The following is a 12,786-nucleotide window of genomic DNA, read 5'->3' on the forward strand; positions in this document are numbered from 1 at the left end:
CCCATTCGTCCAGGCAGGCTCCACACACCCACCTCCAGACTGCCCGACCCGCCTGGCCCCAGCCCCATCTGCCCACCCTGACTTTAAACCCTTGTCCCACACTCCTTCAGCCCTACACGCCCTTAAGAGCAAACCCCAAACCCCTCAAGCCACGACCGCCCACGCTCAACCCCACCCGCGCGGCCGACGGGGCTCACACACACGGCCCCACACATGTCCTCCCGACCCGCTCCCGACCCGCTGCCGGGCCGGGCCGGGCCACGCTCACCTGCCGGCACCGATCCCGCCGTCCCTGCCGCTCCCCGCCCGGCGCTCGGCCCGGGCCTGGGGCTGTTGCCGGAAGTACCATGGGCCGCGCTGGCCACGCCCCTACCCCGCTCTGATTGGTCGCCGCCCGCCGCGCTTGTTGCTACCCGGCAGGGCGCGCCGCCATTGGCGCAGAGGGGCGGGGCTGTCTCCGCCCCGGCGCGAGCCGGCCGCATCACGTGACGGGCGCCCGCGGGCCGCACGTGTCAATGTTTTGGTCGGCGGGGGCGGGGCGTGTGGCGCGCGCGGGGAGGGGCGTGGCCTCCCGGGGAACCCCCCCCAATGTGACCCCCCCCCTAGGGAACCCCCTCGGTGTGACCCTCTAGGCGAATCCCAAGGGAACCCCCCCGGTGTGAACCCCCTCCCAGTGTGAACCCCCAGGGACCCCCCCCCCCGGTGTGAGCCTTCCCGGTGTGAGCAGTGTGACCCCCCCCGGTTTTCCCCCCTCCGTGTCACCGGCGTGACCCCTCTCTTCTATGACCAGCGTGACTCCCCGGTATGACCGGTGTGTCTGGTACCTCTCCCGCCCCCGCTGTGGCCCAGTGTCCCAAGGTGTCCCTGGTGTGGGGTCCCTCTGTGCGCCCCTGTGCGCTCCCCTGTGCCAGCATGCCTGGAAAACCAAGTTTATGGAGGGCCTTGTTTCTTAAACCTTTAAATCATTAATATATGATTGTATAAACATTTCAGATTTCACTTAAAATCAGTTATTTTCACCTGTTTGAATGTGGAGAAAACTATAAAAAAAAGTCAAGGCATGAATATTAAATTAAAGTAGTATTTTCAAACATTGTAATTGGTCCTAAATTTTGTGCTGTAGAAAAAGGCTTTATTATTTTAATTGTTTGAATGTATGGGATTGACAACACTACAATTACTTCATCTTGTCCCTACCTGGAAGCAATCCTTAAACTTTTTGCTAGTCTTTCCCATAGGAAAATGGAGTTTATGAGCTTAGAAAATAATTTCAGTGTCAAAGCAGCACAGAATTCAGCAAAGTCTCAAGCTGGAAGGGATTTTTTTCTGTCTTTTGGTCTCGAAAAACTCACTTGAGTAGTTATATTTGGTCTGGGATTCATTGTGTTCTCAATATGTTACTATTAATAATTAAAGTAGCAATAGGATTCCTTTCTTTTCTTGAAGACAGAAGTAAAAGAAGTTGAATACCCAAATCTTTTTCAAGACCTCAATATTCTGGCAACAATATAGCCATTGCAAAGGTGCTGCCTTTGTACAGCCAGAGCCTGTAGGCCACTCTCTCTGCCATTGCCTGACTGAAAACATTCCCAGCCCTGCACTGGAAAATGATGTGAGTCAATATTAAAAATTCTACACCACTACTCTGCCAGGAGCATGTCAATCTCCTTTTTCAGCCCATGAAAGGTTTTTTGGGTTTTTTTTTGTTTTTTTTTTTTTTTCTCTTTGACATCTGGATCCACAAAATTCCTTCATAATGTGCCACAAATCCTTTTGTCTCTAGGATCCTTCTACATTTTCTGTCTTTGAGGTGTCCTGTGGTGTGTGGACATACAGGGAGCACTCAGATAACTCATTGCTCTGGTGGGGTTGTTCCTTCAGGGCAGGCTGGATTTTACTAGCAGGGCTTCATTAGTGAAACCTCTAATCCAAAAGTGATGCACTTCAGAAAATATGCTGCAGTTCTCTTGTGTTTACCTGAGGAGGAAGCAGCATTAAAACCATGAAAGACAGTAAGCAGGAGGTTACTTCTTGAAAAAGTGCAGCATTTTGGGAATGACTTACACTGGAGCAGTTTGTGGAGGACTCTGTCTGAGAGGAATTCCGTGCTGGAGCAGCATGAGAAGGAAGGAATGGCACAGACAAAGCATTATGAAGGGACCCCAACCGCAGTTTCCCATCTCCCTGGGACACTTGTGGAGGAGAGGAGGTGGCAGAAAAGTCAAGAACAAAGAGTGGAGTTGAGGCTGGGAAAAAAAGGAAGTTGACAAAAAGGTGCTTTTGTTTTTTGTTCTGTTTCTCACATTGCTATTTTTTAAATGCTCAGTTTTTAATTCACAGCTAATTAATCTTCCCCAAGTTGATTCTGGTTTACCTACAATGGTAATTGGTGAATTATGGTTATTGGTGGATGGTAATTGCCTCTCTGTCATTATCTGGACCCAGAAGACTTTTCATTATTATTTTCCCCTGTCCTGTTGAAGAGGAGGAGTGAGAGAGCAGAGGGGTGGACACCACACTTCCTAATTTCATAGAATGGTTTGGGATGGAAAGAATCTTTGAAGGTCATCTATTTCTAATCCCCCTGCGGTGGGCAGGGCCACCTTCCACTAGATGGAGCTTAAAGCTCCATCCAGCCTGGCCTTGACCACTTCCAGGGCTGGAGGATCCAGCTTCCCTGGGCAGCCTGTGGCAGTGGCTCACCAGCCTCACAGGGAAGGGCTCCCAAGTATCTGATCTGAAGCTACTCTCTCTCAATTTAAAGCTTTTCCCACTGTTTCTATCAGTACATGCCCTTGGAAAAAGCCTCTCTCTGTTTCTTTCTAGGCCTTATTCATTTACTGGAAGCTGTAGATGGTCTGCCTGGAGCCTGCTCTCCCCTGAACAGCCCCAGCTCTCTCAGACAGTCTTTGTGGCTCCAGCCCTCTGAGCATCTTCGTGGCCCTTCTCTGTCCCAAGAGCTGGATGCAGCACCCCGGGAGGGGCAGAGTCCCCTCCTCAGCCTGCTGCCCACGCCTGCTGGTCCTGCTGCTCTCACCTGCTGCTCTCACCTGCTGCTCTCACCTGCTGCCCTCACCTGCTGGTCCTGCTGCTCTCACCTGCTGGTCCTGCTGCTCTCACCTGCTGCTCTCACCTGCTGCAATCAAGCACAGCTGGGGGATGTTACCCTGGGTGAATGCCTCACACTTCAGGGAAGATACAATAGGGAAGGAAGAAACAGAAGAAGTCATATGCTTCTAGCTTTTTTCTTTTTTTCTAGTATAGGTCCTGGAAGGACAAGGACAAGTGTGTCTTCCCAGCTTAGGTGGTTACACTCTTTGACTTGTGCTTCAAATTTAATAAAGTTATTAATAGCTGAGGTACATAAGTAATTGGGTTTTCTGTGACAACTCTCTTTCCTGCATATTTGCTGCTACCCATGCCCAGCTATTACAATATTTCACCTGCTGGCTTCAGCATATTTATATTAATTATACAATAGAGGGAGCTGGTAGAATGTAATTTTTAATTTATTTTTTAGTAAAAAGCCACTTATTACAAGACTTTATGTATATGTGGTTTCATTCCAAGTGTCTAAAAGTCTTGGGATTATTCAACAAGCAGATGCAAAGTGGTTATTGCCCAGAGTTACTACTGAGCCATCCTCTCTTGCAAGTGAAATTTTCTCACTCTGTACTTCAAAACCAAAGTCATTTTGCTATATAGTGAAGTAATTGTGGAATATTTGTGAAGTAATTCTGCTATTTAATGTTTTTCACACCTTTCCATCTGCCTTTTTTTGTAACAAAATATGATAAATTTTCAAATGACAAAATTTAGAGATATTTCCCATGTTAGGAGGAGTTGCTATCTTGAGAGTCCCATGCTCTGACCTCTAAAAAATGCATCAAAGACTGAGAAATTTATTTTAAAATATTTTTTTTTTATGTGGAGTGAATGTCTGTGTTAAAAGTATACGAAAGAAAGCATGTTGCTCACTTTAGGGGGGTTTCTAGATGTAAAATAACTTAATAGAATGTGGAAGCTTTTAAGACTATTCTGATCAACATGGAGTAGCTTGAACAGTTCTTGAATAATTTAATATTGATTGTTACTATTCCATTTCACTTATTCCTTGTAAAGTTCTATGGTAATTTTCTTATCCTGGTGTCACAGCCTTCTATTATGTTTTATTTAATACTAAAGCAGTTTAAACCTCCCCAGTGAAAATTGAACAAACTGATCTGAAGTGTGGCTGTTAGTGCTTTTGATTGTTTTAGAGAGATTTTAAAGTGAAAATTTCATTAAACCCAGATGAGTTTTGTAATTGGGATAGTTACCCTTACTGCTGATTACAGGTCCATGTAGATGAGACACTAAATCACTGCTACATTAACATGAAACTAGGAGAATAAAATGGTGAATTCCATCTTTCCCATTTTTTGCTATTAAATAACTTAAATTATGATTTTTTTTTAATAAGTGACAGCAAAGGTGAATTCTTTAAATGAGCTTAAACTGAAGGAAAGCCAAGCTATTTTACTTTAAAATTACAATTGCTTGTAAGATCTGAGACCCATTATTAAAAGCAAAACGAATGTTATTTGGTGTGGCTTAGGATAACCTCATGAAGCATGTCAAGCATCCTGTCATTAAGATTCATATTTTCTTAACTGTTTGGTCTCAAAAGATGCATTGTAGGAATGTTTATATGTGTTTATGTTTACATATAGTATGGTAATAGGAATTGCTTCCAGTTTTTCCTTAGAAATCACCTGAAAATGAGGGTTGTGGTAGATGCAGATGGCCTTCTTTCCTTTGGGAGAGTTGTTTTCATTTTGCTGAGTAATCTCTATACATATTTTAAAAAATAGAATAGTTCTGACAAATAATGCCGCAGCCCGATTCAGTTACTTAGCAACATTTAATGCTAACAAAAAGAAACAGGAAAGTGATGCGGGAGCAATAAAATCATTAGAAAGCAGAAGGAAACACATGACAATGATGAAGACAAAGCTCATAATTAAAAAAAAAAATGGAGAAGAACACATAATCCAAGCACTTGGTCTTTGCCCAAGGGGTCAGTTGCTTAATAGTTTCATTTTTCAGGAAAAAAACTACTAACCTGTAAAAACAAATATCAAAACTTGGAGAAAAGCCTCATCATTCCAGATATTTCTTAATGTGTATTTTCCAGTGTATTACACAGTTCTTCAGAAATTTCTTTTTTTTGGCTTGCATTTTTTTTTTCTTTAATACTTATCATGGATACTGCCAAAACAAGAGGTAATGCTACTGCTCTTCCTTCATTAGGTTTATTACTCTCCTCAGTGTGAGAGAATAAATAATTTAGTGTGTTAAGGAAACTGCAGATGCATAGGACAACATCTCCCTTCCCAGAGGCTTGGCTGCTGAGGAGCAGGTCCAGCTCAGCAGTGGTGTAGCCCAGGGCAGCCCCTTTCCTCTTGGGAATGTCAGAGAGAGGCTGATGGCAGTGCCAGGGGAACCAGACTGGCCTGGCCACGTAGCCTGCTGAGCTGGGCTCCTACCTAGACCTGTAGATTGGCTTCCCAGCTTGGCCTTGGAGCTGCCTGAACGTGCCTTACCCCTCGATCTGGACTCTTGGTGGAACCTGGTCACCATCTCTTGCCTTGGGCAGAGAGGCTCTGGCTGGCAAAGCCCCTGCCTTGTACCCAGCACCCCTCTGAACTCCCCAGTCCACAGGGATGTGATGTCATCAGACAAATTGCTCCCCAAAGAACATGGGGAATGGAAAGAATTGATGAACAGGAACATCTTGTAAGAGCTTGTGAGGGAAAAAGGATACACTGATATACAGTAGGTTATTAATGATGACACTCAGAAAAGTAATTGTCTTCGGCAGTTTTGCAAATCAATGTTGGTTGAAGAATTTTAATATGGAAGATGTATTCTCTTATAATTCACTGTTGAATGTAAAAACAGATTTACTTTGGTTGGAACAAACACCATATAGGAGAGGGAAAAGAATTTTGAAAGCTAATAATTACTCTGTGGAAAAAATCAGTTACACTTTGCTGGGAAATAACATTAAGGGAGAAACTGAAGAACTTTCAATATGGCAGTAAAAGCCATGATTTTAGATAACTCCAGAGAAGCAATCTGAAAAAGAGCATGTACCATATCTTGAGACAAATCTTTAATTGAAAGCCCTGGGACACGAACAGAAATTACACCATTTGATCAATGGCACTTTGGATACTGCAACTAACTAAATGTTAATTTTCCAAGAAATATGTGCTTTGCCTATTTAAGAGAAAGACAACTAAGAAAGAAAATTAATTCGTTTAGGAATTTGCAGTGTGGGGTGGAATTTCATGGTAGTCCAAGCTAAATAAATTGATAAGAAATTACTCATCAAAACAAGGTTTATTGCTTTTATGGTAATGAAGGATGGCAAGAGGTTTCTAACCTTCTTGAAACCTTTAATCAGAAAAAACCACCAATTTTTAGAAGCAGACTTTCTATAGTGGTAAGTTACCATCTGTTTTCACTACATTTTTATGCATCCATAGAACCTTTAAATTGGTTTGGTTTAGTGATTTCAAATATGTTCCCAAGAGAAAGTGATTTCTGCAGCAAAACTGGGGACATAGAACTCAAGGGAAAAATTGATCAAAACTGAGGACAATGTTGTAATAATTAAGATAGTTATACAATTAATGTGTAAATGAGAAGATATCTAACTGTTGAAGGAGAGAGGATTTTTTTTTTCTCTCTCATTTCTGTTGGCTTTTTCCATAGGAAGATTTGGAACAAAGAAATCAAATTTTACAGAGAAGTTTCATCAGTATAGGAAGCGAAGCTTAGTCAGTATATATGATATAGTTGAATCTGACTGCAGGGAACTGAATGCAAACTAGTAAATGTACCTAGAAGGATAAGAAAAGAAGAAAACTATTAGTCTGCTATTCTATAAAATGATATGCACTGGTGTTTGCTAAAATACTCAGCTGAAGGAGATGGCTAGCAAAACTGCTAGCTGAAAAGGGTAAATTTTCAAAGACAAAGAGTAAAATTGGGTTTGAAAGAGGAAGATAGCTAGAATGTTTAGAGAAATAAGATGTTTATTAGTTTGGCTGGACCTGATAAATTGAGTTACATAGCTAGTAAGCAATCAAAGATGCTAGAATTTATATAAAAAACATATAGAGGATTGGAGAATGTGACAGAACTGCAAAAGAGCAAATACTGTGTCTATTCTAAAAAAAAAAAAAAGAAAATAAACCCCATCAATTATAATTTGTAAATTTAACTTTAACTTCTGGTGGAAAAATCCAATACTAATATGACTTCTATAGTGAGCTGGAAATAGAAATGAGTGTATGCATGTTAAATTGGTGGATGGTAGGAAATTGGCAAGATCTCTAAGAATGTGGAAAGATATGCTAAGAATTAAAAATGACCTTGGAGAAGTGGTCTGAAACAGAATGAAATTCTCTACAGACCTTCTTTTGTATATCTACTCAGAATTAAAACCTCTGTCCGTAGGGTGCTTCGCTCCCATTTAGCTATGCCTATGATGTACATGGTTTAATGGGATAGCAAAAACCCAAACATTATTACTAATCCTGCCAGTAACTGTCTTTATCTCAGCAGCAGAGGCTGGATCTGATATAACAGCAATGTTATTGTGATAAAGCTGACTAGTGAAATGAGGAAATAAAAAGGAAAGCATGTTGAAATTAAAAGAAATCCCAACCCTGCAGCTTACTGAGGTTTTGCTTATACCAAACGAAACACCTATAAATAATAATTGTGTTAGTCAATTTATGTTGTGGTTTATGGAAACAGTAGAACAGAATCACGCTTTCTGATTTATCAAGATTTTATTGGAAGCTAGCAAACACATTTTAATCTTGTCCTGGTTTCAGCTAGGGTGGGAAGAGAGGGAAGAGGGGCGCTGAGTGAGAGGCTGTGTGGTGTTTCACCTCCAAGTGGGCTTGAAACCATGACACTATTTCATTTACATGGCATGCAGCATCTTAACTTTAGTAATTCAAGTTACATTCAGCTGCTGTGCTTTAGCTCAGTGGTATCAAAGAATTTTCATTCTGGCTTACAAAATGTCCTGTTCCAGGTTTGTTTTGGAAGCAAACTGCAAATGCATAGTAAGGAAAAAGAAAAGTCTTGTACAATAAAAATTGTGATTATAGTCCCTAAAGTCAAAGTGTCTTTCCACTGGCAATGCAGACTCCACAGAAATTCCTAAAACAAGCTAACCAATTTCTTACTTAACTGTTTTTATACTATACCTATACCTATGTTTTTTTTCAGAACTGGAATATCTTCTGCTCTTACTGGAAGTCTTTCTCTGGTGGATTTGTGCATGTTGAACTGAACATTTAGTTTAATGAGGTTTTAGTAAGTTTCAGTTCCCATGTCTTTCATTTGAGCAATTTTCAACAGTGCAAAGGTGGGGAAAAGGCTAGAATGGGATAGTGGCACAAGGAGGAAGAGGACATGCTGAAATAAAAGCAATTGCTTCTGTAGAGGTAGGTGGTAGAAAAGGGGCTTGGGATAATCACACAAAGAGCTCTGGAGCGTTGTAAATTCTGCTGGCATGTGTGTTTACTTCTGTGGGATGCAGGTTTTACTCTCATGCTCATCTTTTATGACAAATGTAGTCAGTACCGTGCATTATGTTTATCACCTCATGGTGCAGCTTTGTGGCCAGAAGTGATGTTTTAGCAGCTTTGGGACCTTGAGCCCTTGCAGACATTTGCATGTTAGACTGAGCTTTAATGGCTGCTCTCTTTGAGGGGTGTTATGTTGCCATCGATGGTGGCAGTCAGATGGCTGCTTGCACTGTGAGGTGTCATCCCTTGCAGGTGTCCTGTAGGGCCTTTGAAACCTCACATTTCCACTCCCCTTTCTCAGGAGGTTCTGAATTAGGATGGTTTTCTCTTCAAAGCCCTTGGACATTCAGCTTGAGCTCAGGCTGTCCATGGCTTTGGCCAGGGGAAGCTACTGTCATATTTAAAATGCACCATCTCCAGACACTGGAAATTAGTGCTTTTAATCTAGTCTTTGTGTACATGTAAGCTTGCATATTAGACTTTTTTTTGAGAAATACATTTGGGTTATAAATAACATAATTGTCTTTGTTTTCAATAGAGTAATTTACAGCACTGCTGAATGAGAGTGGCATCAATGGACTATCAGTGTGACCCAGAGATGGAACAGCAAGCAAGCTGTCAAAACCTTTAGTTGGTAGGGCATTGGAGTGATTGGTTCAGAAGAATTTCATCTTTTCTTGGAAAAATGCAACTACAGGTGATTCTAATGAACAACACAAAAAACTGATGGTTGACTGTTATAGAGGTTACTGTATAATATATGCTTCATATATTGTATATTTACAACTAATTTAACTACTCAAAAGTCTATCAAAGATTAGTACATAGTCAGTAATTTTATGCCTCATCATTAGTAGTCCTCATGATTTGTAATCCACTGTGGTCTCCAATCCTAAAGAGTTCCCTTTGGAAGCACTAAGCAGAGGAAGCCTTAGAAAGTAATACATTTTGTGAAATAGGAGCACAACATACTTTAATGATTATTATTCAAAGCCTTGCTCACCATGTAATTATAATCCCTAAATTCGCATTTCCTAATAAAGAATCTATTTGGGGGGAGGGGTGGCTGGGAGGAGGTGGTGAGTTTGTCCAGGAAGCTTTAGGTGTTGGAATTCCTGCATTTGATCTCTGCTTACTGTATTAGTATGAGCACTACTTCATATGGCCCCCTGAAGTGCCAATCAACTCCCAAGGGAGTCAAGGAGGATTTTGACCTTTATTTCACAGGAAATGAATAAAGTTTTTTTATATGGAAAAGAAGAAATTACATAATATACAACTACAATTCTAAACTTTATAGTTAAATTCAGTGCCAGTCCAGTACAAAAAACAGCCATGAAAAAAGCTGAGCAAATTTCAGATTTGTTTTCTTGGTGTGTTTTTTTTGTTTGTTTTGTTTTTTGTTTTGTTTTTATTCCCTGATAAGGAAGAAACAAAAGCAGCATTTTATTCACTCACAGATAGATGTCTGCATAGGTCTTGGGACCATTCTATTAGACACAGCATGACAAAGTGGCAGTCTATCTAAAGAGTTCTCAGAGGTTTAGAACTATTAATTCCAAGCGTACATTTCTTCATACGCTGTTTTGAAATTTTTATTATGATTTTATAGATATCAAACATAAAATCTATGGATGTAGATAGGAACTTTTACAAAATAGTCAAAGGCCTTGTGGATAGGAAAATTTTTTTTCCTGGTGCATTTAATAGAAAAAATAGGATTGCCATTAAACTAAACAGGCATTTTCAGAAGCTCACAGGCCTGGAAGACACATAGATTCAATTAATATATTATTTGAACACAAACAATATGCAAAGAATTAAATCATGTTTGCAACCTATTAAGATAAAACTGCCTCATTAACATATGTATTAGACTAGAGGAACAGCAAGAAGTGATCAATGTGCCTTTAAAGGTAGAAATTTATGCTATCAAATACCAATAGTGGGAATAATAGCATTTTGCTGATAGCATTGGAAATGCTGACATTACATAACCTACAGTTATCCCATGAGTTAGATTCAAGAATCACTTAGATGTTTTTCTCCTGCAAGCACCCTGGCTAAATGAACGTAACATTTACTGCAGCAATGATTGCCTGTCCATACCAAAAGGATGACTAAATGTCTTTAAAACTCTGAGAACTGAACAGGAATCATATTTCATTGCCTCTCTCTTTTCCCCTTCCATTTCTTCTGCTTCTTTCTTTCTGCTTTGACTTTGCAGGTTTCAGAGAGTAGAAGTCCCAGGCTGCTCCTTGGCAAAAGCCAGAGGACTTGTGCTCCCACAGGGAGCTGGGGGCTGGGGGCTCCTCTCCTTCAGTTACTTTATGGCTTCTGGGGAGGCTTCTGTTCTTCACAGTTCTGACTGGACAGAAAGGGTGCCATGGACTGGTGCTGTCTCCTCACACTGAGGCCATTCTCAGCTCTTCTGATGGTGTTTAACATCTAGGTCATCCTGTAGGCCCTTTGAGAAAACAAATTGGTACCTGCTGGGTGCATCCACACTGCCATGAAACGGAGGTTAGCAGTCACTCCTAGTAATGACTAGCAGGTCTTGGGGATAAACTGGAATTTAGAGCACCCCGTAAAGTACAGGTAAAGTGTAGTCAGTGTGTTTAAAGATGCAGCTAATTTGTTTAAAGACAGCCCAGTTACTTTGTTTGTATTCTATGATTTTTATAAATGTCCAGTTCTGTGATGTCACCAGTTGTGAAAAGTGCTGATGCTGAAGGGAGTTTTGTCTAGGTGATGGCAGCAGGATTGCACCCTGTAGAGTTCTGTTCTGTGGCATCTATTTCATTTGAATAAATATGCTTAAAAGAACATATTTATGATTGTACTAATGATTGCTGCTGTTAACCTACATCCTTGCATTAATTCTTCAACTTTGGGAGGACAGAGCAGCTGCCTATAGATTATTAAAGTTAGGACATAATTCTGATTTACCTGTCTGAAAGATATTACTTATTGTTGATTATTGTTGCTGCTAAATTAAAAACAGTTAATCGCTTTCCTGTGTTCATTTATATTGAAGAGATCATTTCCTGATTGAATTTGCTGACAGTTCCAAAACGTAAATTCATGGCATGTACTATTTTTGTGTCTCTATTTTATAGCATGGTCACATTTTATTCATTTAATTAAATAAAAAATGAGAGTAATTTATAACTTCAATGCTAGATCTTTCAGCTGCAGAACTGGGATCTGTACAAAATGTTTTTGGCATAGTAGAGATAAGAGGATCAGGGAAAAGTGGTTTTTTATCCCTTAAAGCTGGGCTAGGTTGAGTTAGTATAGTGACAGATGAAGTTTCATCTGGATGTAACAACCACTTTGAATGCTTTTTCCTTAGGAAGTCTCTTCCATGAGTGTTATGGAAGCTGCCTGGTTTAGGGAGCATTAATCCCATGGCAGTAATGAAGTAGTGCTGCAGAGGTTGCTTCTGTGAGGTGAACTGGGCTCAGTAACTTCAGCCAGAATTTGTCAGAGTGAAGACTGGCCCTGAGATGCTGTTGTTTCTCAGATAAGCCTGTGCCAGTCTGGGGAATTAATTTTGGTTTAATGTCAGAAAAATTACTGAATTAAAACCATTTTCAATTATTTAACCTTACTTGAGGATATGCATTTAATTTAATGCAGTGCTGACCACTGATTTGATTTATTTATTTTTTACAATTTTATGTAGCATTTACGTGCTCTGAGAATTACGTCCATCAGGAGATAGAGAGCAAAACCTTCACAGCTTCCAACACTACCAAGAAAGTAATGGAACCCACAAAGCAGCAGTCCTGCTGGTGGGAGGAATAATCTGATGAATTCTAGTGGCAGCAGCATTAGTGGTTGTAAAACACAGAATTTAGAGGCTAAAAATGCATTAGGCAAGTGCTGTATGCTTTCAGTAATCTATCACAGCAGGATCTATCATGCATCTCTTTTTCCTTGGATGACATCGCCTTCTAGCAACATCAGCACAAATATTTGGAAGAAGATAGAGAAACATATGGCTTGCAGTACTTCACTGGCAAATTGCTTCAGCAGAAAGCAGCCTCTTCATTTACCTTCCCAGCCAATGCTTAGAGTTAATCACAGCAACCAAGTGCCACTGCTGTGCCATATGGAAACAGAGCTAACTGCGTTAACAGAAATTTAAACACATGTGGGGAGAGTCACAGGAATTATGAGTTCT

The 12,786-nt window shown here is 40.6% G+C and overlaps 1 protein-coding gene across 1 annotated transcript in view; it reads right to left on the bottom strand.

Annotated features, from left to right (window-relative positions):
- The window catches only part of FBXO25 (F-box protein 25), a 30,879-nt gene extending 30,482 nt beyond the window's left edge, over positions 1-397 (bottom strand). Inside the window, exon 1 of the mRNA XM_059842807.1 lies at positions 269-397. The gene's annotated coding sequence lies outside the window, so the exon portion shown is untranslated. The remainder of the gene's footprint in view (positions 1-268) is intronic.
- Between the last annotated feature and the right edge of the window lie 12,389 nt (positions 398-12,786).

This window comes from Haemorhous mexicanus, chromosome 3 (genome assembly GCF_027477595.1).
Source record: "Haemorhous mexicanus isolate bHaeMex1 chromosome 3, bHaeMex1.pri, whole genome shotgun sequence".
Classification (NCBI taxonomy): Eukaryota; Metazoa; Chordata; class Aves; order Passeriformes; family Fringillidae; genus Haemorhous; species Haemorhous mexicanus.